Source organism: Denticeps clupeoides, unplaced genomic scaffold, assembly GCF_900700375.1.
Source record: "Denticeps clupeoides unplaced genomic scaffold, fDenClu1.1, whole genome shotgun sequence".
NCBI classification, from domain to species: domain Eukaryota; kingdom Metazoa; phylum Chordata; class Actinopteri; order Clupeiformes; family Denticipitidae; genus Denticeps; species Denticeps clupeoides.
This window is the reverse complement of record NW_021629925.1, coordinates 1-27,372: the sequence shown is the minus strand read 5'-3', so window position 1 is coordinate 27,372 and position 27,372 is coordinate 1. Positions and strand designations below refer to the sequence as shown.

Below are 27,372 nucleotides of genomic sequence, written 5' to 3'. Positions count from 1 at the left end.
TTTGTGTTTTATTTTGACATTCAAAACAAGTGTTGAGGATGAAAAGGCCTTTTTTGTGGTTTGCTGAACCTAATCAAAGATTTTCTTTAAAAAGCAAAAGATCACATGATCCCGACGTGATTTGAACACGCAACCTTCTGATCTGGAGTCAGACGCGCTACCGTTGCGCCACGAGATCCGCAAAGAAAAGCGCTTATTCAACAACTCCAAGTAAACAACAGGGACCCTAGATATGCCAGGGACCTTATGGATGAGAAGCACATGCTCTACCACTAAGCTACATCTCCAGCTGCTACTAATCAGACTGACCTTTAGTCTGACTCACACATATCTGCAACACTGCATTTCATGGTCGCATTGTTTAAAAAACATACGACCATTGTCTCTCTTTTAATTGTACAGAAAGGTTGAATACGTCTCACCAGTACACCTAGGCTCTGTGGCGCAATGGATAGAGCATTGGACTTCTAGACAGTCAAAGACATTCAAAGGTTGTGGGTTCGAGTCCCACCAGAGGCACTTTAGTTTACTTCCAGTGAGTCCAACGAAACACTTACTGGTTTAATGTTTATGCTCAATGCAAGTGTTAACTTTGAAAAAGTCCTTCATCCTAAGGATCTCGTGGTACATGAATTATGATGGCCAGCATTTAATGATCAAGCACTACCCTTCAGACACAAACTTTCACCATGTCATAGAGATGTTTCAACTCTTTTTACAATCCTAGCTGAAAATGGTAAGAGACGGCTACGCTAATGAGTAGTCACCATGGAAAACACCATGAATTCAACCTGGGACCTCATAAAGCAAAGCATGCGCTCTACCCCTGAGCTCCATCCCCACACGTATGTCTGTTGTGAGAAGTTGTTTCTGACTCACAAGTCCGCCACTATGGAGTTTGTAGTCAGAGAATTATACAAACAGTATTATTAACATTCAGTTCAAATGAACCAAGTTGCAAAAGAAGGTACATAGGCCAATCTCGGCTCCGTGACACACTGGACAATGCATTGGACTTCTAGACTCTTTGTCTTAGCCCAACTCTACCCTCTGAAGACTCTCCAACTACTTTAGAACCATATTCAAAGTGTTAAGTTTGAAACGGTTCATGATCCTGTAAAGCGGTACATGAATTATGATGGCCACCATTGACAGGTTAAGGACTACAACCTGATAGACTTTCACTATGTCGAAGGGATGTTTTAACTACTTCTAAGTTTCTAAACAAAATCAGTAAGAGACTACTACACTAAAGAGAAACTACCATGGAGATGCCGGGGATTGAACCCGGGACCTCATACATGCAAAGCATGCGCTCTACCACTGAGCTACATCCCCACACATAAGGTGGCTGTGAGAAGTTGTTTCTGACTCACACATCTGCCACCATGAATTTTCTAGTGAGAGGATAATATAAACAATACTGTTAACTACTATGTTGACTTTAAATGAACCAAGGTACAAAAGAAGGTACATAGGCCAAGTTTGGCTCTGTGACGCATTGGACAATGCATTGTTTTTTTAGATTATTCATTTTACCTTTTTGCCCTCCAACTACTCTATAAAAAAATTCAAAGTGTTAAGTTTGAAATGGATCATGATCCTAGCTTGCAAAACATGAATTATGATGGCCAACATTTACATATTAAGGACCACAACTTGATAGCCTTTCACTATGTCACAGAGAGGTTTCAACTACTTCTAAATTTCTAAACAAAATTAGTAAGAGACTACTGCACTAAAGGGAAGTCACCATGGAGATGCTGGGGATTGAACCCAGGACCTCATACATGCGAAGCATGCGCTCTACCACTGAGCTACATCCCCACTTATAAAGGATTGGTGAGATGTTGTGTCTGACTCACACATCCGCCACCAAGGATTTTGTAGTGTGAGGATTATATAAACAATATATTTAAATGCTACATTCAGTTCAAATGAACCAAGATACAAAAGAAGACACTTGGGCCAAGCTTGGCCCCCTTGACACAATGGAAAATGCATTGGACTTCGAGAGTGTTGTAAGTCCCATCAGAGTCACATTTATTTTTCTCTGTGTGAGTCCTCAGCTACTTTGCTTCTTTACACATTACAGTGCTGATATGTCTATTCCAGTGGCTCCTACAAAATATTTTGTGTTTTATTTTGACATTCAAAACAAGTGTTGAGGATGAAAAGGCCTTTTTGTGGTTTGCTGAACCTAATCAAAGATTTTCTTTAAAAAGGCAAAAAGATCACATGATCCCGACGTGATTTGAACACGCAACCTTCTGATCTGGAGTCAGACGCGCTACCGTTGCGCCACGAGATCCGCAAAGAAAAGCGCTTATTCAACAACTCCAAGTAAACAACAGGGACCCTAGATATGCCAGGGACCTTATGGATGAGAAGCACATGCTCTACCACTAAGCTACATCTCCAGCTGCTACTAATCAGACTGACCTTTAGTCTGACTCACACATATCTGCAACACTGCATTTCATGGTCGCATTGTTTAAAAAACATACGACCATTGTCTCTCTTTTAATTGTACAGAAAGGTTGAATACGTCTCACCAGTCCACCTAGGCTCTGTGGTGCAATGGATAGCGCATTGGACTTCTAGACAGTCAAAGACATTCAAAGGTTGTGGGTTCGAGTCCCAACAGAGTCACTTTAGTTTACTTCCAGTGAGTACAACGAAACACTTACTGGTTTAATGTTTATGCTCAATGCAAGTGTTAACTTTGAAAAAGTCCTTCATCCTAAGGATCTCGTGGTACATTAATTATGATGGCCAGCATTTAATGATCAAGCACTACCCTTCAGACACAAACTTTCACCATGTCATAGAGATGTTTCAACTCTTTTTACAATCCTAGCTGAAAATGGTAAGAGACGGCTACGCTAATGAGTAGTCACCATGGAAACACCATGAATTCAACCTGGGACCTCATAAAGCAAAGCATGCGCTCTACCCCTGAGCTCCATCCCCACACGTATGTCTGTTGTGAGAAGTTGTTTCTGACTCACAAGTCCGCCACTATGGAGTTTGTAGTCAGAGAATTATACAAACAGTATTATTAACATTCAGTTCAAATGAACCAAGTTGCAAAAGAAGGTACATAGGCCAATCTCGGCTCCGTGACACACTGGACAATGCATTGGACTTCTAGACTCTTTGTCTTAGCCCAACTCTACCCTCTGAAGACTCTCCAACTACTTTAGAACCATATTCAAAGTGTTAAGTTTGAAACGGTTCATGATCCTGTAAAGCGGTACATGAATTATGATGGCCACCATTGACAGGTTAAGGACTACAACCTGATAGACTTTCACTATGTCGAAGGGATGTTTTAACTACTTCTAAGTTTCTAAACAAAATCAGTAAGAGACTACTACACTAAAGAGAAACTACCATGGAGATGCCGGGGATTGAACCCGGGACCTCATACATGCAAAGCATGCGCTCTACCACTGAGCTACATCCCAACACATAAGGTGGCTGTGAGAAGTTGTTTCTGACTCACACATCTGCCACCATGAATTTTCTAGTGAGAGGATAATATAAACAATACTGTTAACTACTATGTTTACTTTAAATGAACCAAGGTACAAAAGAAGGTACATAGGCCAAGTTTGGCTCTGTGACGCATTGGACAATGCATTGTTTTTTTAGATTATTCATTTTACCTTTTTGCCCTCCAACTACTCTATAAAAAAATTCAAAGTGTTAAGTTTGAAATGGATCATGATCCTAGCTTGCAAAACATGAATTATGATGGCCAACATTTACATATTAAGGACCACAACTTGATAGCCTTTCACTATGTCACAGAGAGGTTTCAACTACTTCTAAATTTCTAAACAAAATTAGTAAGAGACTACTGCACTAAAGGGAAGTCACCATGGAGATGCTGGGGATTGAACCCAGGACCTCATACATGCGAAGCATGCGCTCTACCACTGAGCTACATCCCCACTTATAAAGGATTGGTGAGATGTTGTGTCTGACTCACACATCCGCCACCAAGGATTTTGTAGTGTGAGGATTATATAAACAATATATTTAAATGCTACATTCAGTTCAAATGAACCAAGATACAAAAGAAGACACTTGGGCCAAGCTTGGCCCCCTTGACACAATGGAAAATGCATTGGACTTCGAGAGTGTTGTAAGTCCCATCAGAGTCACATTTATCTTTCTCTGTGTGAGTCCTCAGCTACTTTGCTTCTTTACACATTACAGTGCTGATATGTCTATTCCAGTGGCTCCTACAAAATATTTTGTGTTTTATTTTGACATTCAAAACAAGTGTTGAGGATGAAAAGGCCTTTTTTGTGGTTTGCTGAACCTAATCAAAGATTTTCTTTAAAAAAGCAAAAAGATCACATGATCCCGACGTGATTTGAACACGCAACCTTCTGATCTGGAGTCAGACGCGCTACCGTTGCGCCACGAGATCCGCAAAGAAAAGCGCTTATTCAACAACTCCAAGTAAACAACAGGGACCCTAGATATGCCAGGGACCTTATGGATGAGAAGCACATGCTCTACCACTAAGCTACATCTCCAGCTGCTACTAATCAGACTGACCTTTAGTCTGACTCACACATATCTGCAACACTGCATTTCATGGTCGCATTGTTTAAAAAACATACGACCATTGTCTCTCTTTAATTGTACAGAAAGGTTGAATACGTCTCACCAGTCCACCTAGGCTCTGTGGCGCAATGGATAGCGCATTGGACTTCTAGACAGTCAAAGACATTCAAAGGTTGTGGGTTCGAGTCCCACCAGAGTCACTTTAGTTTACTTCCAGTGAGTCCAACGAAACACTTACTGGTTTAATGTTTATGCTCAATGCAAGTGTTAACTTTGAAAAAGTCCTTCATCCTAAGGATCTCGTGGTACATGAATTATGATGGCCAGCATTTAATGATCAAGCACTACCCTTCAGACACAAACTTTCACCATGTCATAGAGATGTTTCAACTCTTTTTACAATCCTAGCTGAAAATGGTAAGAGACGGCTACGCTAATGAGTAGTCACCATGGAAACACCATGAATTCAACCTGGGACCTCATAAAGCAAAGCATGCGCTCTACCCCTGAGCTCCATCCCCACACGTATGTCTGTTGTGAGAAGTTGTTTCTGACTCACAAGTCCGCCACTATGGAGTTTGTAGTCAGAGAATTATACAAACAGTATTATTAACATTCAGTTCAAATGAACCAAGTTGCAAAAGAAGGTACATAGGCCAATCTCGGCTCCGTGACACACTGGACAATGCATTGGACTTCTAGACTCTTTGTCTTAGCCCAACTCTACCCTCTGAAGACTCTCCAACTACTTTAGAACCATATTCAAAGTGTTAAGTTTGAAACGGTTCATGATCCTGTAAAGCGGTACATGAATTATGATGGCCACCTTTGACAGGTTAAGGACTACAACCTGATAGACTTTCACTATGTCGAAGGGATGTTTTAACTACTTCTAAGTTTCTAAACAAAATCAGTAAGAGACTACTACACTAAAGAGAAACTACCATGGAGATGCCGGGGATTGAACCCGGGACCTCATACATGCAAAGCATGCGCTCTACCACTGAGCTACATCCCCACACATAAGGTGGCTGTGAGAAGTTGTTTCTGACTCACACATCTGCCACCATGAATTTTCTAGTGAGAGGATAATATAAACAATACTGTTAACTACTATGTTGACTTTAAATGAACCAAGGTACAAAAGAAGGTACATAGGCCAAGTTTGGCTCTGTGACGCATTGGACAATGCATTGTTTTTTTAGATTATTCATTTTACCTTTTTGCCCTCCAACTACTCTATAAAAAAATTCAAAGTGTTAAGTTTGAAATGGATCATGATCCTAGCTTGCAAAACATGAATTATGATGGCCAACATTTACATATTAAGGACCACAACTTGATAGCCTTTCACTATGTCACAGAGAGGTTTCAACTACTTCTAAATTTCTAAACAAAATTAGTAAGAGACTACTGCACTAAAGGGAAGTCACCATGGAGATGCTGGGGATTGAACCCAGGACCTCATACATGCGAAGCATGCGCTCTACCACTGAGCTACATCCCCACTTATAAAGCATTGGTGAGATGTTGTGTCTGACTCACACATCCGCCACCAAGGATTTTGTAGTGTGAGGATTATATAAACAATATATTTAAATGCTACATTCAGTTCAAATGAACCAAGATACAAAAGAAGACACTTGGGCCAAGCTTGGCCCCCTTGACACAATGGAAAATGCATTGGACTTCGAGAGTGTTGTAAGTCCCATCAGAGTCACATTTATTTTTCTCTGTGTGAGTCCTCAGCTACTTTGCTTCTTTACACATTACAGTGCTGATATGTCTATTCCAGTGGCTCCTACAAAATATTTTGTGTTTTATTTTGACATTCAAAACAAGTGTTGAGGATGAAAAGGCCTTTTTTGTGGTTTGCTGAACCTAATCAAAGATTTTCTTTAAAAAGGCAAAAAGATCACATGATCCCGACGTGATTTGAACACGCAACCTTCTGATCTGGAGTCAGACGCGCTACCGTTGCGCCACGAGATCCGCAAAGAAAAGCGCTTATTCAACAACTCCAAGTAAACAACAGGGACCCTAGATATGCCAGGGACCTTATGGATGAGAAGCACATGCTCTACCACTAAGCTACATCTCCAGCTGCTACTAATCAGACTGACCTTTAGTCTGACTCACACATATCTGCAACACTGCATTTCATGGTCGCATTGTTTAAAAAACATACGACCATTGTCTCTCTTTTAATTGTACAGAAAGGTTGAATACGTCTCACCAGTCCACCTAGGCTCTGTGGCGCAATGGATAGCGCATTGGACTTCTAGACAGTCAAAGACATTCAAAGGTTGTGGGTTCGAGTCCCACCAGAGTCACTTTAGTTTACTTCCAGTGAGTCCAACGAAACACTTACTGGTTTAATGTTTATGCTCAATGCAAGTGTTAACTTTGAAAAAGTCCTTCATCCTAAGGATCTCGTGGTACATGAATTATGATGGCCAGCATTTAATGATCAAGCACTACCCTTCAGACACAAACTTTCACCATGTCATAGAGATGTTTCAACTCTTTTTACAATCCTAGCTGAAAATGGTAAGAGACGGCTACGCTAATGAGTAGTCACCATGGAAACACCATGAATTCAACCTGGGACCTCATAAAGCAAAGCATGCGCTCTACCCCTGAGCTCCATCCCCACACGTATGTCTGTTGTGAGAAGTTGTTTCTGACTCACAAGTCCGCCACTATGGAGTTTGTAGTCAGAGAATTATACAAACAGTATTATTAACATTCAGTTCAAATGAACCAAGTTGCAAAAGAAGGTACATAGGCCAATCTCGGCTCCGTGACACACTGGACAATGCATTGGACTTCTAGACTCTTTGTCTTAGCCCAACTCTACCCTCTGAAGACTCTCCAACTACTTTAGAACCATATTCAAAGTGTTAAGTTTGAAACGGTTCATGATCCTAGCTTGCAAAACATGAATTATGATGGCCAACATTTACATATTAAGGACCACAACTTGATAGCCTTTCACTATGTCACAGAGAGGTTTCAACTACTTCTAAATTTCTAAACAAAATTAGTAAGAGACTACTGCACTAAAGGGAAGTCACCATGGAGATGCTGGGGATTGAACCCAGGACCTCATACATGCGAAGCATGCGCTCTACCACTGAGCTACATCCCCACTTATAAAGCATTGGTGAGATGTTGTGTCTGACTCACACATCCGCCACCAAGGATTTTGTAGTGTGAGGATTATATAAACAATATATTTAAATGCTACATTCAGTTCAAATGAACCAAGATACAAAAGAAGACACTTGGGCCAAGCTTGGCCCCCTTGACACAATGGAAAATGCATTGGACTTCGAGAGTGTTGTAAGTCCCATCAGAGTCACATTTATTTTTCTCTGTGTGAGTCCTCAGCTACTTTGCTTCTTTACACATTACAGTGCTGATATGTCTATTCCAGTGGCTCCTACAAAATATTTTGTGTTTTATTTTGACATTCAAAACAAGTGTTGAGGATGAAAAGGCCTTTTTTGTGGTTTACTGAACCTAATCAAAGATTTTCTTTAAAAAGGCAAAAAGATCACATGATCCCGACGTGATTTGAACACGCAACCTTCTGATCTGGAGTCAGACGCGCTACCGTTGCGCCACGAGATCCGCAAAGAAAAGCGCTTATTCAACAACTCCAAGTAAACAACAGGGACCCTAGATATGCCAGGGACCTTATGGATGAGAAGCACATGCTCTACCACTAAGCTACATCTCCAGCTGCTACTAATCAGACTGACCTTTAGTCTGACTCACACATATCTGCAACACTGCATTTCATGGTCGCATTGTTTAAAAAACATACGACCATTGTCTCTCTTTTAATTGTACAGAAAGGTTGAATACGTCTCACCAGTCCACCTAGGCTCTGTGGCGCAATGGATAGCGCATTGGACTTCTAGACAGTCAAAGACATTCAAAGGTTGTGGGTTCGAGTCCCACCAGAGTCACTTTAGTTTACTTCCAGTGAGTCCAACGAAACACTTACTGGTTTAATGTTTATGCTCAATGCAAGTGTTAACTTTGAAAAAGTCCTTCATCCTAAGGATCTCGTGGTACATGAATTATGATGGCCAGCATTTAATGATCAAGCACTACCCTTCAGACACAAACTTTCACCATGTCATAGAGATGTTTCAACTCTTTTTACAATCCTAGCTGAAAATGGTAAGAGACGGCTACGCTAATGAGTAGTCACCATGGAAACACCATGAATTCAACCTGGGACCTCATAAAGCAAAGCATGCGCTCTACCCCTGAGCTCCATCCCCACACGTATGTCTGTTGTGAGAAGTTGTTTCTGACTCACAAGTCCGCCACTATGGAGTTTGTAGTCAGAGAATTATACAAACAGTATTATTAACATTCAGTTCAAATGAACCAATTTGCAAAAGAAGGTACATAGGCCAATCTCGGCTCCGTGACACACTGGACAATGCATTGGACTTCTAGACTCTTTGTCTTAGCCCAACTCTACCCTCTGAAGACTCTCCAACTACTTTAGAACCATATTCAAAGTGTTAAGTTTGAAACGGTTCATGATCCTGTAAAGCGGTACATGAATTATGATGGCCACCATTGACAGGTTAAGGACTACAACCTGATAGACTTTCACTATGTCGAAGGGATGTTTTAACTACTTCTAAGTTTCTAAACAAAATCAGTAAGAGACTACTACACTAAAGAGAAACTACCATGGAGATGCCGGGGATTGAACCCGGGACCTCATACATGCAAAGCATGCGCTCTACCACTGAGCTACATCCCCACACATAAGGTGGCTGTGAGAAGTTGTTTCTGACTCACACATCTGCCACCATGAATTTTCTAGTGAGAGGATAATATAAACAATACTGTTAACTACTATGTTGACTTTAAATGAACCAAGGTACACTCTAAAAAACGCTGGGTTGTTTTTTCAACCCAAACGCTGGGTTGAGTCTGTTGTTGGGTTGATTTAACCCAATTTGGGTTGAAAATCGGTCTCGATCTGTAACCCAGCGGTGCTGGGTTGGGAACGCGGACCTGAAAGAGAGCACGCACGTCACGTCAACTACCTGGGACATCAGCGAGAGGAGCCGCCATTGTCTTTGCACCGTCTTTAGTTTCTGAGGGGCGAAAAAAAAAATTTCTGAAGGGCGAAAAAATTATTTTATGAGCGAAAGCCGCGGGGTTAGGAGACGGGCGGAAAAAAAATTCTGAGGCAAAAGCTGCGGGTTGAAGGACAGAGGAGAATTTTTTTCTTGCTAACTAACACTTGCTATGCTAACAATGCTTAATATCTTGCGACTGCATTGGGGCCAGCAATTTGTGTGTACTCACTCACACGGAGATAGGTAAGCTTTATTTTGCATATACAACGTGAAAGGGGGTTTTGGGGTTTAAAGTTGGATTTTAGAAGTATACCTTTCTGTCTACATTTGTCTGTTTCTCTCAAGTTTGGACTTTTTATTTTAAAAGGAGTTTTGCTTGCTGCAACGAGAACCATTTTGTGGATGAACAAGGTGAGATGTTTTCTCTATTCAAATTAGAAACTGCTGGAACATTTGTAGTTTGAAACATGCATTTAATTATGAGGTCATCTTAAGGGAACAGTGAGCATTTGATACTTGCAGCAATGTGTTTTTAGAGTAGCTCTCTACTTCTCTACATACAGTTTTGTAGAATTCAAATTATTTCAATGTAGGTTTGAAAAAGTAAACACCCACTTTCAACATATGCCAGTTTTTTTTTTGCACTACTTGTTTTGTTTAAAGCCACTTTAATATGCTTTGGAAATGCAAGTACTATCTGCGAGAAGAGCACAGTTTTTTAAACGTTACAGGCTAAAATATGGAACTTATGCAAGAAGGAACTAAGCCCTTTCCTTGCTTGCATCAGGAATCATGTTTGTTCTTAGACGAGAGGAGGTTGTAAAGGATGAACCTGACATCAACCAGATGATCCAAAGCTGGCCAGTGCTTTTTTGACTGAAAACCAGGTTTGTGGATGTGTCCTTTAATGTTTTTTTTTTTCTTATTTGTTTTACATACATGATGTTCAGAGAGGTTTATTTGTGTTATAAATAACTCTGCCTGAATATCAAAACTGAGCATATTTAATATTTTTCAGGTTTACCTGGAGTTTAACAGGATTGTTGGTAGAAATTTTAAAGAAGAGTTCTTTGGTGTTCTTGATGGGTTGTGTCCAATTTTGATGGAAATTTCAAGAGGAAAACAGGTCGGATAGAAAAGCAATTAGCTGACCTGCTACATCACAACGGTGGGTTGATATTTCTCTTTTCTTCTCATAATGATATTGATGGTTAGTTCAATACATAAACTGTTCTCTTGTGGTATTTCTCTATATGGACAAATAAACTGATATAAGATTAATTTCCTTTGTTCTACATTCAAGTGTGTTTTATACCACTTTGCAGAGCACAGAGCCAACAGCCATTAGATGCCTTGTCCTGAGAGGACTTCCAATAATTCTTGGAGATGATGCATCTATGTTCTTCAAGAGCAGTTCAGTGAGTAAACCCTTTCTCCATTTGTACCATTCAAATATCAAATTGTGTTATATACCACCTACTGTCACAACATGAAAGACGCCTATATATAAACACACAAAATAGATTGTTTACAGTGCCTAAAATAAAATCACATTGAATTACAAAATCTATAATATTAGATAATTCTATACAGTTGATTGTAGACAAATTGCTGTTAACCTGCATATTCTCTTTTTGTCATGTTTCTTGCACTATGTAGAGTCTATGGAGACTCCATGGACATCCCAGTGGGAATCCTCTATTATGAGGACAACAGTTTAGCAAGCCCAGCATTGCCATAACTCAACCCCTCAAGACTGGGCATCAACCGAGAGGGCAAGGGAAGCACTCACCAACCTACCTCAAGCAATGTGCCTCTTGTTTGGCTTAACCTACGCACTTCACCTGCAGCACCCAAAGTGCTTGAAAACACGTTTACCTTCATTCAGCAGGCAATGTGAAATTAAGGTAGAAGTGAGCTACCTCCAAAGGTTCAGAAGCTGAAGAATGAGCTAGCAGGGTAAGACCCAATTATGCTTATAGCACAGCTCTTCATGCCTGATTGTTGTACAATTAATTTGCAGTGATTAGAGCAAATAGGCTTGCAGTTGTTCATTTTGTATCTGATTCTTCTTGTGCTTGATGTGTCTAGTATTGTATTATTATTTTTTTTACAGAGGGCACATTTTAGGAAAGTTGCAAGTTTATTTTGACCAAATCTGATCCTTACTGCATAGATGTTCTTAATGCCTGCTTTGTTGTGTGTTTCTTACAGATGACTCTTATATCTTAGTTTATGCATGATAAGAAAACTTTTTTTCATTACATTTACATGTCAAATTGTGTTTTTCTTAAGTTAATTTGGCTTCAATCTGATTCATTGTTACTGACTTTATTCCAGAAACACTGTGACTACAGTTTGATACATTTTCATAAAAATTGTCTTAATGTTGAGGTGGAGATGGAAAAAAAAGTCTTAAATTCATATGGACACATTTTTTACATGTTTTGTCATTAATAAAATTCCATTATTGAAATATGTATTGCTGTATAATTGTTTTTATTTTAGTAATTTTAATCACAAGTTTCTATATTAAATTTCTGACCCATTTTGGGTTCCATTCAACCCAGCAGCGTAGTCATTTTTAACTAATAGTTGGGTTAATAATCACAACCCAGCATGCTGGGTTAAACGTGTAACCCAACTTGTTGGGTCAAAATAACCCAGCGTTGGGTTGGTCCCTTTTTGACCCAGCGCTGGGTTACCAAAATAACCCAAATTGGGTTGTTTTTAACCCAGCAGTTTTTAGAGTGTACAAAAGAAGGTACATAGGCCAAGTTTGGCTCTGTGACGCATTGGACAATGCATTGTTTTTTTAGATTATTCATTTTACCTTTTTGCCCTCCAACTACTCTATAAAAAAATTCAAAGTGTTAAGTTTGAAATGGATCATGATCCTAGCTTGCAAAACATGAATTATGATGGCCAACATTTACATATTAAGGACCACAACTTGATAGCCTTTCACTATGTCACAGAGAGGTTTCAACTACTTCTAAATTTCTAAACAAAATTAGTAAGAGACTACTGCACTAAAGGGAAGTCACCATGGAGATGCTGGGGATTGAACCCAGGACCTCATACATGCGAAGCATGCGCTCTACCACTGAGCTACATCCCCACTTATAAAGCGTTGGTGAGATGTTGTGTCTGACTCACACATCCGCCACCAAGGATTTTGTAGTGTGAGGATTATATAAACAATATATTTAAATGCTACATTCAGTTCAAATGAACCAAGATACAAAAGAAGACACTTGGGCCAAGCTTGGCCCCCTTGACACAATGGAAAATGCATTGGACTTCGAGAGTGTTGTAAGTCCCATCAGAGTCACATTTATTTTTCTCTGTGTGAGTCCTCAGCTACTTTGCTTCTTTACACATTACAGTGCTGATATGTCTATTCCAGTGGCTCCTACAAAATATTTTGTGTTTTATTTTGACATTCAAAACAAGTGTTGAGGATGAAAAGGCCTTTTTTGTGGTTTGCTGAACCTAATCAAAGATTTTCTTTAAAAAGGCAAAAAGATCACATGATCCCGACGTGATTTGAACACGCAACCTTCTGATCTGGAGTCAGACGCGCTACCGTTGCGCCACGAGATCCGCAAAGAAAAGCGCTTATTCAACAACTCCAAGTAAACAACAGGGACCCTAGATATGCCAGGGACCTTATGGATGAGAAGCACATGCTCTACCACTAAGCTACATCTCCAGCTGCTACTAATCAGACTGACCTTTAGTCTGACTCACACATATCTGCAACACTGCATTTCATGGTCGCATTGTTTAAAAAACATACGACCATTGTCTCTCTTTTAATTGTACAGAAAGGTTGAATACGTCTCACCAGTCCACCTAGGCTCTGTGGCGCAATGGATAGAGCATTGGACTTCTAGACAGTCAAAGACATTCAAAGGTTGTGGGTTCGAGTCCCACCAGAGTCACTTTAGTTTACTTCCAGTGAGTCCAACGAAACACTTACTGGTTTAATGTTTATGCTCAATGCAAGTGTTAACTTTGAAAAAGTCCTTCATCCTAAGGATCTCGTGGTACATGAAGTCAAGTCGAGTCAAGTCAACTTTATTGTCAATTCTGCCACATGTACAGGACATGCAGAGAATTGAAATTTCGTTACTCTCTGACCCATAAAAGTAACATTAAATACAAAAACAGTGACAGTAACGAATACAGAGTATAAATACAATTTAAAAAGAAAGGCACAATATACAATTTTAAAAACACCATATACAAATAGGGGCACATGGTGGAGAGTGCAACATCAGGAGAGTGCAAAAACCAATAGTGCAACAGAGTTTTAAGTTTAAAGTGACGAAGTGAAAGTGAGGTAGATGGCAGACCAGAGCTGCAGAGAGTGACTGGTGCATGGTCAGTTTGTGTGATTTAGAGTTCAGAAAGTTTGTGGAGCAGAAGAGGGGAGTGAGGGGAGTGGGGGCAGAGCCGGGAGGGAGTTGAGTTTCCTGACCGCCTGATGGGTGAAGCTGTCCTTCAGTCTGCTGGTCCTGGCCTGGAGACTCCGCAGTCTCCTCCCTGATGGCAGCAGGCTGAAGAAGGTTTGCATTGGGTGGGTGGGATCAGCTGCTATGCCGAGGGCTTTCTTGGTGAGCCGTGTACTGTAGATGTCTTGGAGGGAGGGGAGAGGGACACCGATGATTCTCTCAGCTGCTCTTACTGTGCGTTGGAGAGTTTTTTGGCAGGACGCATTGCAGGCTCCAAACCACACAGTGATGCAGCTAGACAGGATGCTCTCGATGGTTCCTCGGTAGAATGTGTGCATGATGGGGGCTGGTGCTCTTGCTCTTCTAAGTTTGCGGAGGAAGTAAAGACGCTGCTGTGCTTTCTTGGCCAATGCAGTGGTGTTTTTTGTCCAGGAGAGATCCTCAGTAATGTGCACACCCAGGAACTTGGTGCTGCTCACTCTCTCCACAGATGCACCGTTGATGGTCAGAGGAGCATGCTGAGTGTTTCCTCTCCTGAAGTCAACAACAATCTCTTTCGTCTTCTCCACATTCAGGGAGAGATTGTTGTCTCCGCACCACTTGGCCAGGCGGCTCACCTCGCTTCTGTAGTTAGACTCATCCCTGTTATTGATGAGTCCCACCACAGTCGTGTCATCCGCAAACTTGATGAAGAGGTTGGAGCAGTGTGACGGAGTGCAGTCGTGGGTCAGCAGAGTGAAGAGAAGGGGGCTCAGCACACATCCCTGAGGAGCCCCCGTGTTAAGGACGATGGTGCTGGATGTGCTACTGCCAACCCGTACTGCTTGTGGTCTTCCTGTGAGGAAGTCCAACAGCCAGTTACACAGTGAGGTGTTGAGCCCCAGCTGGAACAGATTTTGTGTGAGCTGTTGTGGGATTATTGTGTTAAATGCTGAACTGAAGTCTATGAACAGCATTCGAACATATGAGTCTTTTTTGTCCAGATGTGTGAGTGCTGAGTGGAGTGCAGTGGAGATGGCATCATCGGTTGAGCGGTTGGGCCGATATGCAAACTGGAAGGGGTCCAGTGAGGGGGGGAGGGCAGACTTGATGTGCTTCATGACTAGCCATTCAAAGCACTTCATGAGGATGGGGGTAAGTGCAATTGGACGGTAGTCATTAAAGCAGGAAGGAGATGACTTCTTTGGCACCGGAATGATTGTTGTGTCTTTGAAGCAGACACAACAATCATGAATTATGATGGCCAGCATTTAATGATCAAGCACTACCCTTCAGACACAAACTTTCACCATGTCATAGAGATGTTTCAACTCTTTTTACAATCCTAGCTGAAAATGGTAAGAGACGGCTACGCTAATGAGTAGTCACCATGGAAACACCATGAATTCAACCTGGGACCTCATAAAGCAAAGCATGCGCTCTACCCCTGAGCTCCATCCCCACACGTATGTCTGTTGTGAGAAGTTGTTTCTGACTCACAAGTCCGCCACTATGGAGTTTGTAGTCAGAGAATTATACAAACAGTATTATTAACATTCAGTTCAAATGAACCAAGTTGCAAAAGAAGGTACATAGGCCAATCTCGGCTCCGTGACACACTGGACAATGCATTGGACTTCTAGACTCTTTGTCTTAGCCCAACTCTACCCTCTGAAGACTCTCCAACTACTTTAGAACCATATTCAAAGTGTTAAGTTTGAAACGGTTCATGATCCTGTAAAGCGGTACATGAATTATGATGGCCACCATTGACAGGTTAAGGACTACAACCTGATAGACTTTCACTATGTCGAAGGGATGTTTTAACTACTTCTAAGTTTCTAAACAAAATCAGTAAGAGACTACTACACTAAAGAGAAACTACCATGGAGATGCCGGGGATTGAACCCGGGACCTCATACATGCAAAGCATGCGCTCTACCACTGAGCTACATCCCCACACATAAGGTGGCTGTGAGAAGTTGTTTCTGACTCACACATCTGCCACCATGAATTTTCTAGTGAGAGGATAATATAAACAATACTGTTAACTACTATGTTGACTTTAAATGAACCAAGGTACAAAAGAAGGTACATAGGCCAAGTTTGGCTCTGTGACGCATTGGACAATGCATTGTTTTTTTAGATTATTCATTTTACCTTTTTGCCCTCCAACTACTCTATAAAAAAATTCAAAGTGTTAAGTTTGAAATGGATCATGATCCTAGCTTGCAAAACATGAATTATGATGGCCAACATTTACATATTAAGGACCACAACTTGATAGCCTTTCACTATGTCACAGAGAGGTTTCAACTACTTCTAAATTTCTAAACAAAATTAGTAAGAGACTACTGCACTAAAGGGAAGTCACCATGGAGATGCTGGGGATTGAACCCAGGACCTCATACATGCGAAGCATGCGCTCTACCACTGAGCTACATCCCCACTTATAAAGCATTGGTGAGATGTTGTGTCTGACTCACACATCCGCCACCAAGGATGTTGTAGTGTGAGGATTATATAAACAATATATTTAAATGCTACATTCAGTTCAAATGAACCAAGATACAAAAGAAGACACTTGGGCCAAGCTTGGCCCCCTTGACACAATGGAAAATGCATTGGACTTCGAGAGTGTTGTAAGTCCCATCAGAGTCACATTTATTTTTCTCTGTGTGAGTCCTCAGCTACTTTGCTTCTTTACACATTACAGTAATGATATGTCTATTCCAGTGGCTCCTACAAAATATTTTGTGTTTTATTTTGACATTCAAAACAAGTGTTGAGGATGAAAAGGCCTTTTTTGTGGTTTGCTGAACCTAATCAAAGATTTTCTTTAAAAAGGAAAAAAGATCACATGATCCCGACGTGATTTGAACACGCAACCTTCTGATCTGGAGTCAGACGCGCTACCGTTGCGCCACGAGATCCGCAAAGAAAAGCGCTTATTCAACAACTCCAAGTAAACAACATGGACCCTAGATATGCCAGGGACCTTATGGATGAGAAGCACATGCTCTACCACTAAGCTACATCTCCAGCTGCTACTAATCAGACTGACCTTTAGTCTGACTCACACATATCTGCAACACTGCATTTCATGGTCGCATTGTTTAAAAAACATACGACCATTGTCTCTCTTTTAATTGTACAGAAAGGTTGAATACGTCTCACCAGTCCACCTAGGCTCTGTGGCGCAATGGATAGCGCATTGGACTTCTAGACAGTCAAAGACATTCAAAGGTTGTGGGTTCGAGTCCCACCAGAGTCACTTTAGTTTACTTCCAGTGAGTCCAACGAAACACTTACTGGTTTAATGTTTATGCTCAATGCAAGTGTTAACTTTGAAAAAGTCCTTCATCCTAAGGATCTCGTGGTACATGAATTATGATGGCCAGCATTTAATGATCAAACACTACCCTTCAGACACAAACTTTCACCATGTCATAGAGATGTTTCAACTCTTTTTACAATCCTAGCTGAAAATGGTAAGAGACGGCTACGCTAATGAGTAGTCACCATGGAAACACCATGAATTCAACCTGGGACCTCATAAAGCAAAGCATGCGCTCTACCCCTGAGCTCCATCCCCACACGTATGTCTGTTGTGAGAAGTTGTTTCTGACTCACAAGTCCGCCACTATGGAGTTTGTAGTCAGAGAATTATACAAACAGTATTATTAACATTCAGTTCAAATGAACCAAGTTGCAAAAGAAGGTACATAGGCCAATCTCGGCTCCGTGACACACTGGACAATGCATTGGACTTCTAGACTCTTTGTCTTAGCCCAACTCTACCCTCTGAAGACTCTCCAACTACTTTAGAACCATATTCAAAGTGTTAAGTTTGAAACGGTTCATGATCCTGTAAAGCGGTACATGAATTATGATGGCCACCATTGACAGGTTAAGGACTACAACCTGATAGACTTTCACTATGTCGAAGGGATGTTTTAACTACTTCTAAGTTTCTAAACAAAATCAGTAAGAGACTACTACACTAAAGAGAAACTACCATGGAGATGCCGGGGATTGAACCCAGGACCTCATACATGCAAAGCATGCGCTCTACCACTGAGCTACATCCCCACACATAAGGTGGCTGTGAGAAGTTGTTTCTGACTCACACATCTGCCACCATGAATTTTCTAGTGAGAGGATAATATAAACAATACTGTTAACTACTATGTTTACTTTAAATGAACCAAGGTACAAAAGAAGGTACATAGGCCAAGTTTGGCTCTGTGACGCATTGGACAATGCATTGTTTTTTTAGATTATTCATTTTACCTTTTTGCCCTCCAACTACTCTATAAAAAAATTCAAAGTGTTAAGTTTGGATCATGATCCTAGCTTGCAAAACATGAATTATGATGGACAACATTTACATATTAAGGACCACAACTTGATAGCCTTTCACTATGTCACAGAGAGGTTTCAACTACTTCTAAATTTCTAAACAAAATTAGTAAGAGACTACTGCACTAAAGGGAAGTCACCATGGAGATGCTGGGGATTGAACCCAGGACCTCATACATGCGAAGCATGCGCTCTACCACTGAGCTACATCCCCACTTATAAAGCATTGGTGAGATGTTGTGTCTGACTCACACATCCGCCACCAAGGATTTTGTAGTGTGAGGATTATATAAACAATATATTTAAATGCTACATTCAGTTCAAATGAACCAAGATACAAAAGAAGACACTTGGGCCAAGCTTGGCCCCCTTGACACAATGGAAAATGCATTGGACTTCGAGAGTGTTGTAAGTCCCATCAGAGTCACATTTATTTTTCTCTGTGTGAGTCCTCAGCTACTTTGCTTCTTTACACATTACAGTGCTGATATGTCTATTCCAGTGGCTCCTACAAAATATTTTGTGTTTTATTTTGACATTCAAAACAAGTGTTGAGGATGAAAAGGCCTTTTTTGTGGTTTGCTGAACCTAATCAAAGATTTTCTTTAAAAAGGCAAAAAGATCACATGATCCCGACGTGATTTGAACACGCAACCTTCTGATCTGGAGTCAGACGCGCTACCGTTGCGCCACGAGATCCGCAAAGAAAAGCGCTTATTCAACAACTCCAAGTAAACAACATGGACCCTAGATATGCCAGGGACCTTATGGATGAGAAGCACATGCTCTACCACTAAGCTACATCTCCAGCTGCTACTAATCAGACTGACCTTTAGTCTGACTCACACATATCTGCAACACTGCATTTCATGGTCGCATTGTTTAAAAAACATACGACCATTGTCTCTCTTTTAATTGTACAGAAAGGTTGAATACGTCTCACCAGTCCACCTAGGCTCTGTGGCGCAATGGATAGCGCATTGGACTTCTAGACAGTCAAAGACATTCAAAGGTTGTGGGTTCGAGTCCCACCAGAGGCACTTTAGTTTACTTCCAGTGAGTCCAACGAAACACTTACTGGTTTAATGTTTATGCTCAATGCAAGTGTTAACTTTGAAAAAGTCCTTCATCCTAAGGATCTCGTGGTACATGAATTATGATGGCCAGCATTTAATGATCAAGCACTACCCTTCAGACACAAACTTTCACCATGTCATAGAGATGTTTCAACTCTTTTTACAATCCTAGCTGAAAATGGTAAGAGACGGCTACGCTAATGAGTAGTCACCATGGAAACACCATGAATTCAACCTGGGACCTCATAAAGCAAAGCATGCGCTCTACCCCTGAGCTCCATCCCCACACGTATGTCTGTTGTGAGAAGTTGTTTCTGACTCACAAGTCCGCCACTATGGAGTTTGTAGTCAGAGAATTATACAAACAGTATTATTAACATTCAGTTCAAATGAACCAAGTTGCAAAAGAAGGTACATAGGCCAATCTCGGCTCCGTGACACACTGGACAATGCATTGGACTTCTAGACTCTTTGTCTTAGCCCAACTCTACCCTCTGAAGACTCTCCAACTACTTTAGAACCATATTCAAAGTGTTAAGTTTGAAACGGTTCATGATCCTGTAAAGCGGTACATGAATTATGATGGCCACCATTGACAGGTTAAGGACTACAACCTGATAGACTTTCACTATGTCGAAGGGATGTTTTAACTACTTCTAAGTTTCTAAACAAAATCAGTAAGAGACTACTACACTAAAGAGAAACTACCATGGAGATGCCGGGGATTGAACCCAGGACCTCATACATGCAAAGCATGCGCTCTACCACTGAGCTACATCCCCACACATAAGGTGGCTGTGAGAAGTTGTTTCTGACTCACACATCTGCCACCATGAATTTTCTAGTGAGAGGATAATATAAACAATACTGTTAACTACTATGTTGACTTTAAATGAACCAAGGTACAAAAGAAGGTACATAGGCCAAGTTTGGCTCTGTGACGCATTGGACAATGCATTGTTTTTTTAGATTATTCATTTTACCTTTTTGCCCTCCAACTACTCTATAAAAAAATTCAAAGTGTTAAGTTTGAAATGGATCATGATCCTAGCTTGCAAAACATGAATTATGATGGCCAACATTTACATATTAAGGACCACAACTTGATAGCCTTTCACTATGTCACAGAGAGGTTTCAACTACTTCTAAATTTCTAAACAAAATTAGTAAGAGACTACTGCACTAAAGGGAAGTCACCATGGAGATGCTGGGGATTGAACCCAGGACCTCATACATGCGAAGCATGCGCTCTACCACTGAGCTACATCCCCACTTATAAAGCATTGGTGAGATGTTGTGTCTGACTCACACATCCGCCACCAAGGATGTTGTAGTGTGAGGATTATATAAACAATATATTTAAATGCTACATTCAGTTCAAATGAACCAAGATACAAAAGAAGACACTTGGGCCAAGCTTGGCCCCCTTGACACAATGGAAAATGCATTGGACTTCGAGAGTGTTGTAAGTCCCATCAGAGTCACATTTATTTTTCTCTGTGTGAGTCCTCAGCTACTTTGCTTCTTTACACATTACAGTGCTGATATGTCTATTCCAGTGGCTCCTACAAAATATTTTGTGTTTTATTTTGACATTCAAAACAAGTGTTGAGGATGAAAAGGCCTTTTTTGTGGTTTGCTGAACCTAATCAAAGATTTTCTTTAAAAAGGCAAAAAGATCACATGATCCCGACGTGATTTGAACACGCAACCTTCTGATCTGGAGTCAGACGCGCTACCGTTGCGCCACGAGATCCGCAAAGAAAAGCGCTTATTCAACAACTCCAAGTAAACAACAGGGACCCTAGATATGCCAGGGACCTTATGGATGAGAAGCACATGCTCTACCACTAAGCTACATCTCCAGCTGCTACTAATCAGACTGACCTTTAGTCTGACTCACACATATCTGCAACACTGCATTTCATGGTCGCATTGTTTAAAAAACATACGACCATTGTCTCTCTTTTAATTGTACAGAAAGGTTGAATACGTCTCACCAGTCCACCTAGGCTCTGTGGCGCAATGGATAGCGCATTGGACTTCTAGACAGTCAAAGACATTCAAAGGTTGTGGGTTCGAGTCCCACCAGAGTCACTTTAGTTTACTTCCAGTGAGTCCAACGAAACACTTACTGGTTTAATGTTTATGCTCAATGCAAGTGTTAACTTTGAAAAAGTCCTTCATCCTAAGGATCTCGTGGTACATGAATTATGATGGCCAGCATTTAATGATCAAGCACTACCCTTCAGACACAAACTTTCACCATGTCATAGAGATGTTTCAACTCTTTTTACAATCCTAGCTGAAAATGGTAAGAGACGGCTACGCTAATGAGTAGTCACCATGGAAACACCATGAATTCAACCTGGGACCTCATAAAGCAAAGCATGCGCTCTACTCCTGAGCTCCATCCCCACACGTATGTCTGTTGTGAGAAGTTGTTTCTGACTCACAAGTCCGCCACTATGGAGTTTGTAGTCAGAGAATTATACAAACAGTATTATTAACATTCAGTTCAAATGAACCAAGTTGCAAAAGAAGGTACATAGGTCAATCTCGGCTCCGTGACACACTGGAAAATGCATTGGACTTCTAGACTCTTTGTCTTAGCCCAACTCTACCCTCTGAAGACTCTCCAACTACTTTAGAACCATATTCAAAGTGTTAAGTTTGAAACGGTTCATGATCCTGTAAAGCGGTACATGAATTATGATGGCCACCATTGACAGGTTAAGGACTACAACCTGATAGACTTTCACTATGTCGAAGGGATGTTTTAACTACTTCTAAATTTCTAAACAAAATCAGTAAGAGACTACTACACTAAAGAGAAACTACCATGGAGATGCCGGGGATTGAACCCGGGACCTCATACATGCAAAGCATGCGCTCTACCACTGAGCTACATCCCCACACATAAGGTGGCTGTGAGAAGTTGTTTCTGACTCACACATCTGCCACCATGAATTTTCTAGTGAGAGGATAATATAAACAATACTGTTAACTACTATGTTTACTTTAAATGAACCAAGGTACAAAAGAAGGTACATAGGCCAAGTTTGGCTCTGTGACGCATTGGACAATGCATTGTTTTTTTAGATTATTCATTTTACCTTTTTGCCCTCCAACTACTCTATAAAAAAATTCAAAGTGTTAAGTTTGAAATGGATCATGATCCTAGCTTGCAAAACATGAATTATGATGGCCAACATTTACATATTAAGGACCACAACTTGATAGCCTTTCACTATGTCACAGAGAGGTTTCAACTACTTCTAAATTCTAAACAAAATTAGTAAGAGGACTACTGCACTAAAGGGAAGTCACCATGGAGATGCTGGGGATTGAACCCAGGACCTCATACATGCGAAGCATGCGCTCTACCACTGAGCTACATCCCCACTTATAAAGCATTGGTGAGATGTTGTGTCTGACTCACACATCCGCCACCAAGGATTTTTGTAGTGTGAGGATTATATAAACAATATATTTAAATGCTACATTCAGTTCAAATGAACCAAGATACAAAGAAGACACTTGGGCCAAGCTTGGCCCCCTTGACACAATGGAAAATGCATTGGACTTCGAGAGTGTTGTAAGTCCCATCAGAGTCACATTTATTTTTCTCTGTGTGAGTCCTCAGCTACTTTGCTTCTTTACACATTACAGTGCTGATATGTCTATTCCAGTGGCTCCTACAAAATATTTTGTGTTTTATTTTGACATTCAAAACAAGTGTTGAGGATGAAAAGGCCTTTTTTTGGTTTGCTGAACCTAATCAAAGATTTTCTTTAAAAAGGCAAAAAGACCACATGATCCCGACGTGATTTGAACACGCAACCTTCTGATCTGGAGTCAGACGCGCTACCGTTGCGCCACGAGATCCGCAAAGAAAAGCCCTTATTCAACAACTCCAAGTAAACAACAGGGACCCTAGATATGCCAGGGACCTTATGGATGAGAAGCACATGCTCTACCACTAAGCTACATCTCCAGCTGCTACTAATCAGACTGACCTTTAGTCTGACTCACACATATCTGCAACACTGCATTTCATGGTCGCATTGTTTAAAAAACATACGACCATTGTCTCTCTTTTAATTGTACAGAAAGGTTGAATACGTCTCACAAGTCCACCTAGGCTCTGTGGCGCAATGGATAGCGCATTGGGACTTCTAGACAGTCAAAGACATTCAAAGGTTGTGGGTTCGAGTCCCACCAGAGTCACTTTAGTTTACTTCCAGTGAGTCCAACGAAACACTTACTGGTTTAATGTTTATGCTCAATGCAAGTGTTAACTTTGAAAAAGTCCTTCATCCTAAGGATCTCGTGGTACATGAATTATGATGGCCAGCATTTAATGATCAAGCACTACCCTTCAGACACAAACTTTCACCATGTCATAGAGATGTTTCAACTCTTTTTACAATCCTAGCTGAAAATGGTAAGAGACGGCTACGCTAATGAGTAGTCACCATGGAAACACCATGAATTCAACCTGGGACCTCATAAAGCAAAGCATGCGCTCTACCCCTGAGCTCCATCCCCCACACGTATGTCTGTTGTGAGAAGTTGTTTCTGACTCACAAGTCCGCCACTATGGAGTTTGTAGTCAGAGAATTATACAAACAGTATTATTAACATTCAGTTCAAATGAACCAAGTTGCAAAAGAAGGTACATAGGCCAATCTCGGCTCCGTGACACACTGGACAATGCATTGGACTTCTAGACTCTTTGTCTTAGCCCAACTCTACCCTCTGAAGACTCTCCAACTACTTTAGAACCATATTCAAAGTGTTAAGTTTGAAACGGTTCATGATCCTGTAAAGCGGTACATGAATTATGATGGCCACCATTGACAGGTTAAGGACTACAACCTGATAGACTTTCACTATGTCGAAGGGATGTTTTAACTACTTCTAAGTTTCTAAACAAAATCAGTAAGAGACTACTACACTAAAGAGAAACTACCATGGAGATGCCGGGGATTGAACCCGGGACCTCATACATGCAAAGCATGCGCTCTACCACTGAGCTACATCCCCACACATAAGGTGCTGTGAGAAGTTGTTTCTGACTCACACATCTGCCACCATGAATTTTCTAGTGAGAGGATAATATAAACAATACTGTTAACTACTATGTTGACTTTAAATGAACCAAGGTACAAAGAAGGTACATAGGCCAAGTTGGCTCTGTGACGCATTGGACAATGCATTGTTTTTTAGATTATTCATTTTACCTTTTTGCCCTCCAACTACTCTATAAAAAAATTCAAAGTGTTAAGTTTGAAATGGATCATGATCCTAGCTTGCAAAACATGAATTATGATGGCCAACATTTACATATTAAGGACCACAACTTGATAGCCTTTCACTATGTCACAGGAGAGGTTTCAACTACTTCTAAATTTCTAAACAAATTAGTAAGAGACTACTGCACTAAAGGGAAGTCACCATGGAGATGCTGGGGATTGAACCCAGGACCTCATACATGCGAAGCATGCACTCTACCACTGAGCTACATCCCCACTTATAAAGCATTGGTGAGATGTTTGTGTCTGACTCACACATCCGCCACCAAGGATTTGTAGTGTGAGGATTATATAAAACAATATATTTAAATGCTACATTCAGTTCAAATGAACCAAGATACAAAAGAAGACACTTGGGCCAAGCTTGGCCCCCTTGACACAATGGAAAATGCATTGGACTTCGAGAGTGTTGTAAGTCCCATCAGAGTCACATTTATTTTTCTCTGTGTGAGTCCTCAGCTACTTTGCTTCTTTACACATTACAGTGCTGATATGTCTATTCCAGTGGCTCCTACAAAATATTTTGTGTTTTATTTTGACATTCAAAACAAGTGTTGAGGATGAAAAGGCCTTTTTTGTGGTTTGCTGAACCTAATCAAAGATTTTCTTAAAAAGGCAAAAAGATCTCATGATCCCGACGTGATTTGAACACGCAACCTTCTGATCTGGAGTCAGACGCGCTACCGTTGCGCCACGAGATCCGCAAAGAAAAGCGCTTATTCAACAACTCCAAGTAACAACAGGGACCCTAGATATGCCAGGGACCTTATGGATGAGAAGCACATGCTCTACCACTAAGCTACATCTCCAGCTGCTACTAATCAGACTGACCTTTAGTCTGACTCACACATATCTGCAACACTGCATTTCATGGTCGCATTGTTTAAAAAACATACGACCATTGTCTCTCTTTTAATTGTACAGAAAGGTTGAATACGTCTCACCAGTCCACCTAGGCTCTGTGGCGCAATGGATAGCGCATTGGACTTCTAGACAGTCAAAGACATTCAAAGGTTGTGGGTTCGAGTCCCACCAGAGTCACTTTAGTTTACTTCCAGTGAGTCCAACGAAACACTTACTGGTTTAATGTTTATGCTCAATGCAAGTGTTAACTTTGAAAAAGTCCTTCATCCTAAGGATCTCGTGGTACATGAATTATGATGGCCCATTTAATGATCAAGCACTACCCTTCAGACACAACTTTCACCATGTCATAGAGATGTTTCAACTCTTTTTACAATCCTAGCTGAAAATGGTAAGAGACGGCTACGCTAATGAGTAGTCACCATGGAAACACCATGAATTCAACCTGGGACCTCATAAAGCAAGCATGCGCTCTACCCCTGAGCTCCATCCCCACACGTATGTCTGTTGTGAGAAGTTGTTTCTGACTCACAAGTCCGCCACTATGGAGTTTGTAGTCAGAGAATTATACAAACAGTATTATTAACATTCAGTTCAAATGAACCAAGTTGCAAAAGAAGGTACATAGGCCAATCTCGGCTCCGTGACACACTGGACAATGCATTGGACTTCTAGACTCTTTGTCTTAGCCCAACTCTACCCTCTGAAGACTCTCCAACTACTTTAGAACCATATTCAAAGTGTTAAGTTTGAAACGGTTCATGATCCTGTAAAGCGGTACATGAATTATGATGGCCACCATTGACAGGTTAAGGACTACAACCTGATAGACTTTCACTATGTCGAAGGGATGTTTTAACTACTTCTAAATTTCTAAACAAAATCAGTAAGAGACTACTACACTAAAGAGAAACTACCATGGAGATGCCGGGGATTGAACCCGGGACCTCATACATGCAAAGCATGCGCTCTACCACTGAGCTACATCCCCACACATAAGGTGGCTGTGAGAAGTTGTTTCTGACTCACATCTGCCACCATGAATTTTCTAGTGAGAGGATAATATAAACAATACTGTTAACTACTATGTTGACTTTAAATGAACCAAGGTACAAAAGAAGGTACATAGGCCAAGTTTGGCTCTGTGACGCATTGGACAATGCATTGTTTTTTTAGATTATTCATTTTACCTTTTTGCCCTCCAACTACTCTATAAAAAAATTCAAAGTGTTAAGTTTGAAATGGATCATGATCCTAGCTTGCAAAACATGAATTATGATGGCCAACATTTACATATTAAGGACCACAACTTGATAGCCTTTCACTATGTCACAGAGAGGTTTCAACTACTTCTAAATTTCTAAACAAAATTAGTAAGAGACTACTGCACTAAAGGGAAGTCACCATGGAGATGCTGGGGATTGAACCCAGGACCTCATACATGCGAAGCATGCGCTCTACCACTGAGCTACATCCCCACTTATAAAGCATTGGTGAGATGTTGTGTCTGACTCACACATCCGCCACCAAGGATTTTGTAGTGTGAGGATTATATAAACAATATATTTAAATGCTACATTCAGTTCAAATGAACCAAGATACAAAAGAA

The 27,372-nt window shown here is 40.8% G+C and overlaps 43 non-coding genes across 43 annotated transcripts; 11 read left to right on the top strand and 32 right to left on the bottom strand.

The window, feature by feature from the left end:
- Positions 1-106: 106 nt before the first annotated feature.
- On the bottom strand, positions 107-178 carry trnaw-cca (transfer RNA tryptophan (anticodon CCA)). Its single transcript has one exon. It is a non-coding gene; the product is annotated as a tRNA-Trp (tRNA).
- Positions 179-433: 255 nt separating this feature from the next.
- trnar-ucu (transfer RNA arginine (anticodon UCU)) lies at positions 434-519 on the top strand. The gene is given in 2 exon segments: positions 434-470; positions 484-519. It is a non-coding gene; the product is annotated as a tRNA-Arg (tRNA).
- Positions 520-1,266: 747 nt separating this feature from the next.
- On the bottom strand, positions 1,267-1,338 carry trnaa-ugc (transfer RNA alanine (anticodon UGC)). The gene has a single exon. It is a non-coding gene; the product is annotated as a tRNA-Ala (tRNA).
- Positions 1,339-1,755: 417 nt separating this feature from the next.
- trnaa-cgc (transfer RNA alanine (anticodon CGC)) lies at positions 1,756-1,827 on the bottom strand. Its single transcript has one exon. It is a non-coding gene; the product is annotated as a tRNA-Ala (tRNA).
- A 412-nt stretch (positions 1,828-2,239) lies between these two features.
- On the bottom strand, positions 2,240-2,311 carry trnaw-cca (transfer RNA tryptophan (anticodon CCA)). The gene has a single exon. It is a non-coding gene; the product is annotated as a tRNA-Trp (tRNA).
- A 255-nt stretch (positions 2,312-2,566) lies between these two features.
- trnar-ucu (transfer RNA arginine (anticodon UCU)) lies at positions 2,567-2,652 on the top strand. The gene is given in 2 exon segments: positions 2,567-2,603; positions 2,617-2,652. It is a non-coding gene; the product is annotated as a tRNA-Arg (tRNA).
- A 746-nt stretch (positions 2,653-3,398) lies between these two features.
- On the bottom strand, positions 3,399-3,470 carry trnaa-ugc (transfer RNA alanine (anticodon UGC)). Its single transcript has one exon. It is a non-coding gene; the product is annotated as a tRNA-Ala (tRNA).
- Positions 3,471-3,887: 417 nt separating this feature from the next.
- Positions 3,888-3,959, bottom strand: trnaa-cgc (transfer RNA alanine (anticodon CGC)). The gene has a single exon. It is a non-coding gene; the product is annotated as a tRNA-Ala (tRNA).
- A 413-nt stretch (positions 3,960-4,372) lies between these two features.
- trnaw-cca (transfer RNA tryptophan (anticodon CCA)) lies at positions 4,373-4,444 on the bottom strand. Its single transcript has one exon. It is a non-coding gene; the product is annotated as a tRNA-Trp (tRNA).
- A 254-nt stretch (positions 4,445-4,698) lies between these two features.
- On the top strand, positions 4,699-4,784 carry trnar-ucu (transfer RNA arginine (anticodon UCU)). The gene is given in 2 exon segments: positions 4,699-4,735; positions 4,749-4,784. It is a non-coding gene; the product is annotated as a tRNA-Arg (tRNA).
- A 746-nt stretch (positions 4,785-5,530) lies between these two features.
- Positions 5,531-5,602, bottom strand: trnaa-ugc (transfer RNA alanine (anticodon UGC)). Its single transcript has one exon. It is a non-coding gene; the product is annotated as a tRNA-Ala (tRNA).
- Positions 5,603-6,019: 417 nt separating this feature from the next.
- Positions 6,020-6,091, bottom strand: trnaa-cgc (transfer RNA alanine (anticodon CGC)). Its single transcript has one exon. It is a non-coding gene; the product is annotated as a tRNA-Ala (tRNA).
- A 413-nt stretch (positions 6,092-6,504) lies between these two features.
- trnaw-cca (transfer RNA tryptophan (anticodon CCA)) lies at positions 6,505-6,576 on the bottom strand. The gene has a single exon. It is a non-coding gene; the product is annotated as a tRNA-Trp (tRNA).
- A 255-nt stretch (positions 6,577-6,831) lies between these two features.
- trnar-ucu (transfer RNA arginine (anticodon UCU)) lies at positions 6,832-6,917 on the top strand. The gene is given in 2 exon segments: positions 6,832-6,868; positions 6,882-6,917. It is a non-coding gene; the product is annotated as a tRNA-Arg (tRNA).
- Positions 6,918-7,663: 746 nt separating this feature from the next.
- On the bottom strand, positions 7,664-7,735 carry trnaa-cgc (transfer RNA alanine (anticodon CGC)). Its single transcript has one exon. It is a non-coding gene; the product is annotated as a tRNA-Ala (tRNA).
- A 413-nt stretch (positions 7,736-8,148) lies between these two features.
- trnaw-cca (transfer RNA tryptophan (anticodon CCA)) lies at positions 8,149-8,220 on the bottom strand. The gene has a single exon. It is a non-coding gene; the product is annotated as a tRNA-Trp (tRNA).
- A 255-nt stretch (positions 8,221-8,475) lies between these two features.
- On the top strand, positions 8,476-8,561 carry trnar-ucu (transfer RNA arginine (anticodon UCU)). Its single transcript is given in 2 exon segments — positions 8,476-8,512; positions 8,526-8,561. It is a non-coding gene; the product is annotated as a tRNA-Arg (tRNA).
- A 746-nt stretch (positions 8,562-9,307) lies between these two features.
- trnaa-ugc (transfer RNA alanine (anticodon UGC)) lies at positions 9,308-9,379 on the bottom strand. Its single transcript has one exon. It is a non-coding gene; the product is annotated as a tRNA-Ala (tRNA).
- Positions 9,380-12,753: 3,374 nt separating this feature from the next.
- On the bottom strand, positions 12,754-12,825 carry trnaa-cgc (transfer RNA alanine (anticodon CGC)). The gene has a single exon. It is a non-coding gene; the product is annotated as a tRNA-Ala (tRNA).
- Positions 12,826-13,238: 413 nt separating this feature from the next.
- Positions 13,239-13,310, bottom strand: trnaw-cca (transfer RNA tryptophan (anticodon CCA)). Its single transcript has one exon. It is a non-coding gene; the product is annotated as a tRNA-Trp (tRNA).
- Positions 13,311-13,565: 255 nt separating this feature from the next.
- On the top strand, positions 13,566-13,651 carry trnar-ucu (transfer RNA arginine (anticodon UCU)). The gene is given in 2 exon segments: positions 13,566-13,602; positions 13,616-13,651. It is a non-coding gene; the product is annotated as a tRNA-Arg (tRNA).
- Positions 13,652-16,030: 2,379 nt separating this feature from the next.
- On the bottom strand, positions 16,031-16,102 carry trnaa-ugc (transfer RNA alanine (anticodon UGC)). The gene has a single exon. It is a non-coding gene; the product is annotated as a tRNA-Ala (tRNA).
- A 417-nt stretch (positions 16,103-16,519) lies between these two features.
- On the bottom strand, positions 16,520-16,591 carry trnaa-cgc (transfer RNA alanine (anticodon CGC)). The gene has a single exon. It is a non-coding gene; the product is annotated as a tRNA-Ala (tRNA).
- Positions 16,592-17,004: 413 nt separating this feature from the next.
- Positions 17,005-17,076, bottom strand: trnaw-cca (transfer RNA tryptophan (anticodon CCA)). Its single transcript has one exon. It is a non-coding gene; the product is annotated as a tRNA-Trp (tRNA).
- A 255-nt stretch (positions 17,077-17,331) lies between these two features.
- Positions 17,332-17,417, top strand: trnar-ucu (transfer RNA arginine (anticodon UCU)). Its single transcript is given in 2 exon segments — positions 17,332-17,368; positions 17,382-17,417. It is a non-coding gene; the product is annotated as a tRNA-Arg (tRNA).
- A 746-nt stretch (positions 17,418-18,163) lies between these two features.
- On the bottom strand, positions 18,164-18,235 carry trnaa-ugc (transfer RNA alanine (anticodon UGC)). Its single transcript has one exon. It is a non-coding gene; the product is annotated as a tRNA-Ala (tRNA).
- Positions 18,236-18,647: 412 nt separating this feature from the next.
- trnaa-cgc (transfer RNA alanine (anticodon CGC)) lies at positions 18,648-18,719 on the bottom strand. Its single transcript has one exon. It is a non-coding gene; the product is annotated as a tRNA-Ala (tRNA).
- Positions 18,720-19,132: 413 nt separating this feature from the next.
- Positions 19,133-19,204, bottom strand: trnaw-cca (transfer RNA tryptophan (anticodon CCA)). Its single transcript has one exon. It is a non-coding gene; the product is annotated as a tRNA-Trp (tRNA).
- A 255-nt stretch (positions 19,205-19,459) lies between these two features.
- trnar-ucu (transfer RNA arginine (anticodon UCU)) lies at positions 19,460-19,545 on the top strand. The gene is given in 2 exon segments: positions 19,460-19,496; positions 19,510-19,545. It is a non-coding gene; the product is annotated as a tRNA-Arg (tRNA).
- Positions 19,546-20,291: 746 nt separating this feature from the next.
- On the bottom strand, positions 20,292-20,363 carry trnaa-ugc (transfer RNA alanine (anticodon UGC)). The gene has a single exon. It is a non-coding gene; the product is annotated as a tRNA-Ala (tRNA).
- Positions 20,364-20,780: 417 nt separating this feature from the next.
- On the bottom strand, positions 20,781-20,852 carry trnaa-cgc (transfer RNA alanine (anticodon CGC)). The gene has a single exon. It is a non-coding gene; the product is annotated as a tRNA-Ala (tRNA).
- Positions 20,853-21,265: 413 nt separating this feature from the next.
- On the bottom strand, positions 21,266-21,337 carry trnaw-cca (transfer RNA tryptophan (anticodon CCA)). The gene has a single exon. It is a non-coding gene; the product is annotated as a tRNA-Trp (tRNA).
- A 255-nt stretch (positions 21,338-21,592) lies between these two features.
- trnar-ucu (transfer RNA arginine (anticodon UCU)) lies at positions 21,593-21,678 on the top strand. Its single transcript is given in 2 exon segments — positions 21,593-21,629; positions 21,643-21,678. It is a non-coding gene; the product is annotated as a tRNA-Arg (tRNA).
- Positions 21,679-22,424: 746 nt separating this feature from the next.
- On the bottom strand, positions 22,425-22,496 carry trnaa-ugc (transfer RNA alanine (anticodon UGC)). Its single transcript has one exon. It is a non-coding gene; the product is annotated as a tRNA-Ala (tRNA).
- Positions 22,497-22,913: 417 nt separating this feature from the next.
- trnaa-cgc (transfer RNA alanine (anticodon CGC)) lies at positions 22,914-22,985 on the bottom strand. Its single transcript has one exon. It is a non-coding gene; the product is annotated as a tRNA-Ala (tRNA).
- Positions 22,986-23,397: 412 nt separating this feature from the next.
- On the bottom strand, positions 23,398-23,469 carry trnaw-cca (transfer RNA tryptophan (anticodon CCA)). Its single transcript has one exon. It is a non-coding gene; the product is annotated as a tRNA-Trp (tRNA).
- A 255-nt stretch (positions 23,470-23,724) lies between these two features.
- trnar-ucu (transfer RNA arginine (anticodon UCU)) lies at positions 23,725-23,811 on the top strand. The gene is given in 2 exon segments: positions 23,725-23,762; positions 23,776-23,811. It is a non-coding gene; the product is annotated as a tRNA-Arg (tRNA).
- A 747-nt stretch (positions 23,812-24,558) lies between these two features.
- On the bottom strand, positions 24,559-24,630 carry trnaa-ugc (transfer RNA alanine (anticodon UGC)). The gene has a single exon. It is a non-coding gene; the product is annotated as a tRNA-Ala (tRNA).
- Positions 24,631-25,043: 413 nt separating this feature from the next.
- Positions 25,044-25,115, bottom strand: trnaa-cgc (transfer RNA alanine (anticodon CGC)). The gene has a single exon. It is a non-coding gene; the product is annotated as a tRNA-Ala (tRNA).
- Positions 25,116-25,528: 413 nt separating this feature from the next.
- Positions 25,529-25,600, bottom strand: trnaw-cca (transfer RNA tryptophan (anticodon CCA)). The gene has a single exon. It is a non-coding gene; the product is annotated as a tRNA-Trp (tRNA).
- A 254-nt stretch (positions 25,601-25,854) lies between these two features.
- Positions 25,855-25,940, top strand: trnar-ucu (transfer RNA arginine (anticodon UCU)). The gene is given in 2 exon segments: positions 25,855-25,891; positions 25,905-25,940. It is a non-coding gene; the product is annotated as a tRNA-Arg (tRNA).
- A 742-nt stretch (positions 25,941-26,682) lies between these two features.
- trnaa-ugc (transfer RNA alanine (anticodon UGC)) lies at positions 26,683-26,754 on the bottom strand. Its single transcript has one exon. It is a non-coding gene; the product is annotated as a tRNA-Ala (tRNA).
- Positions 26,755-27,169: 415 nt separating this feature from the next.
- trnaa-cgc (transfer RNA alanine (anticodon CGC)) lies at positions 27,170-27,241 on the bottom strand. The gene has a single exon. It is a non-coding gene; the product is annotated as a tRNA-Ala (tRNA).
- Positions 27,242-27,372: the final 131 nt, after the last annotated feature.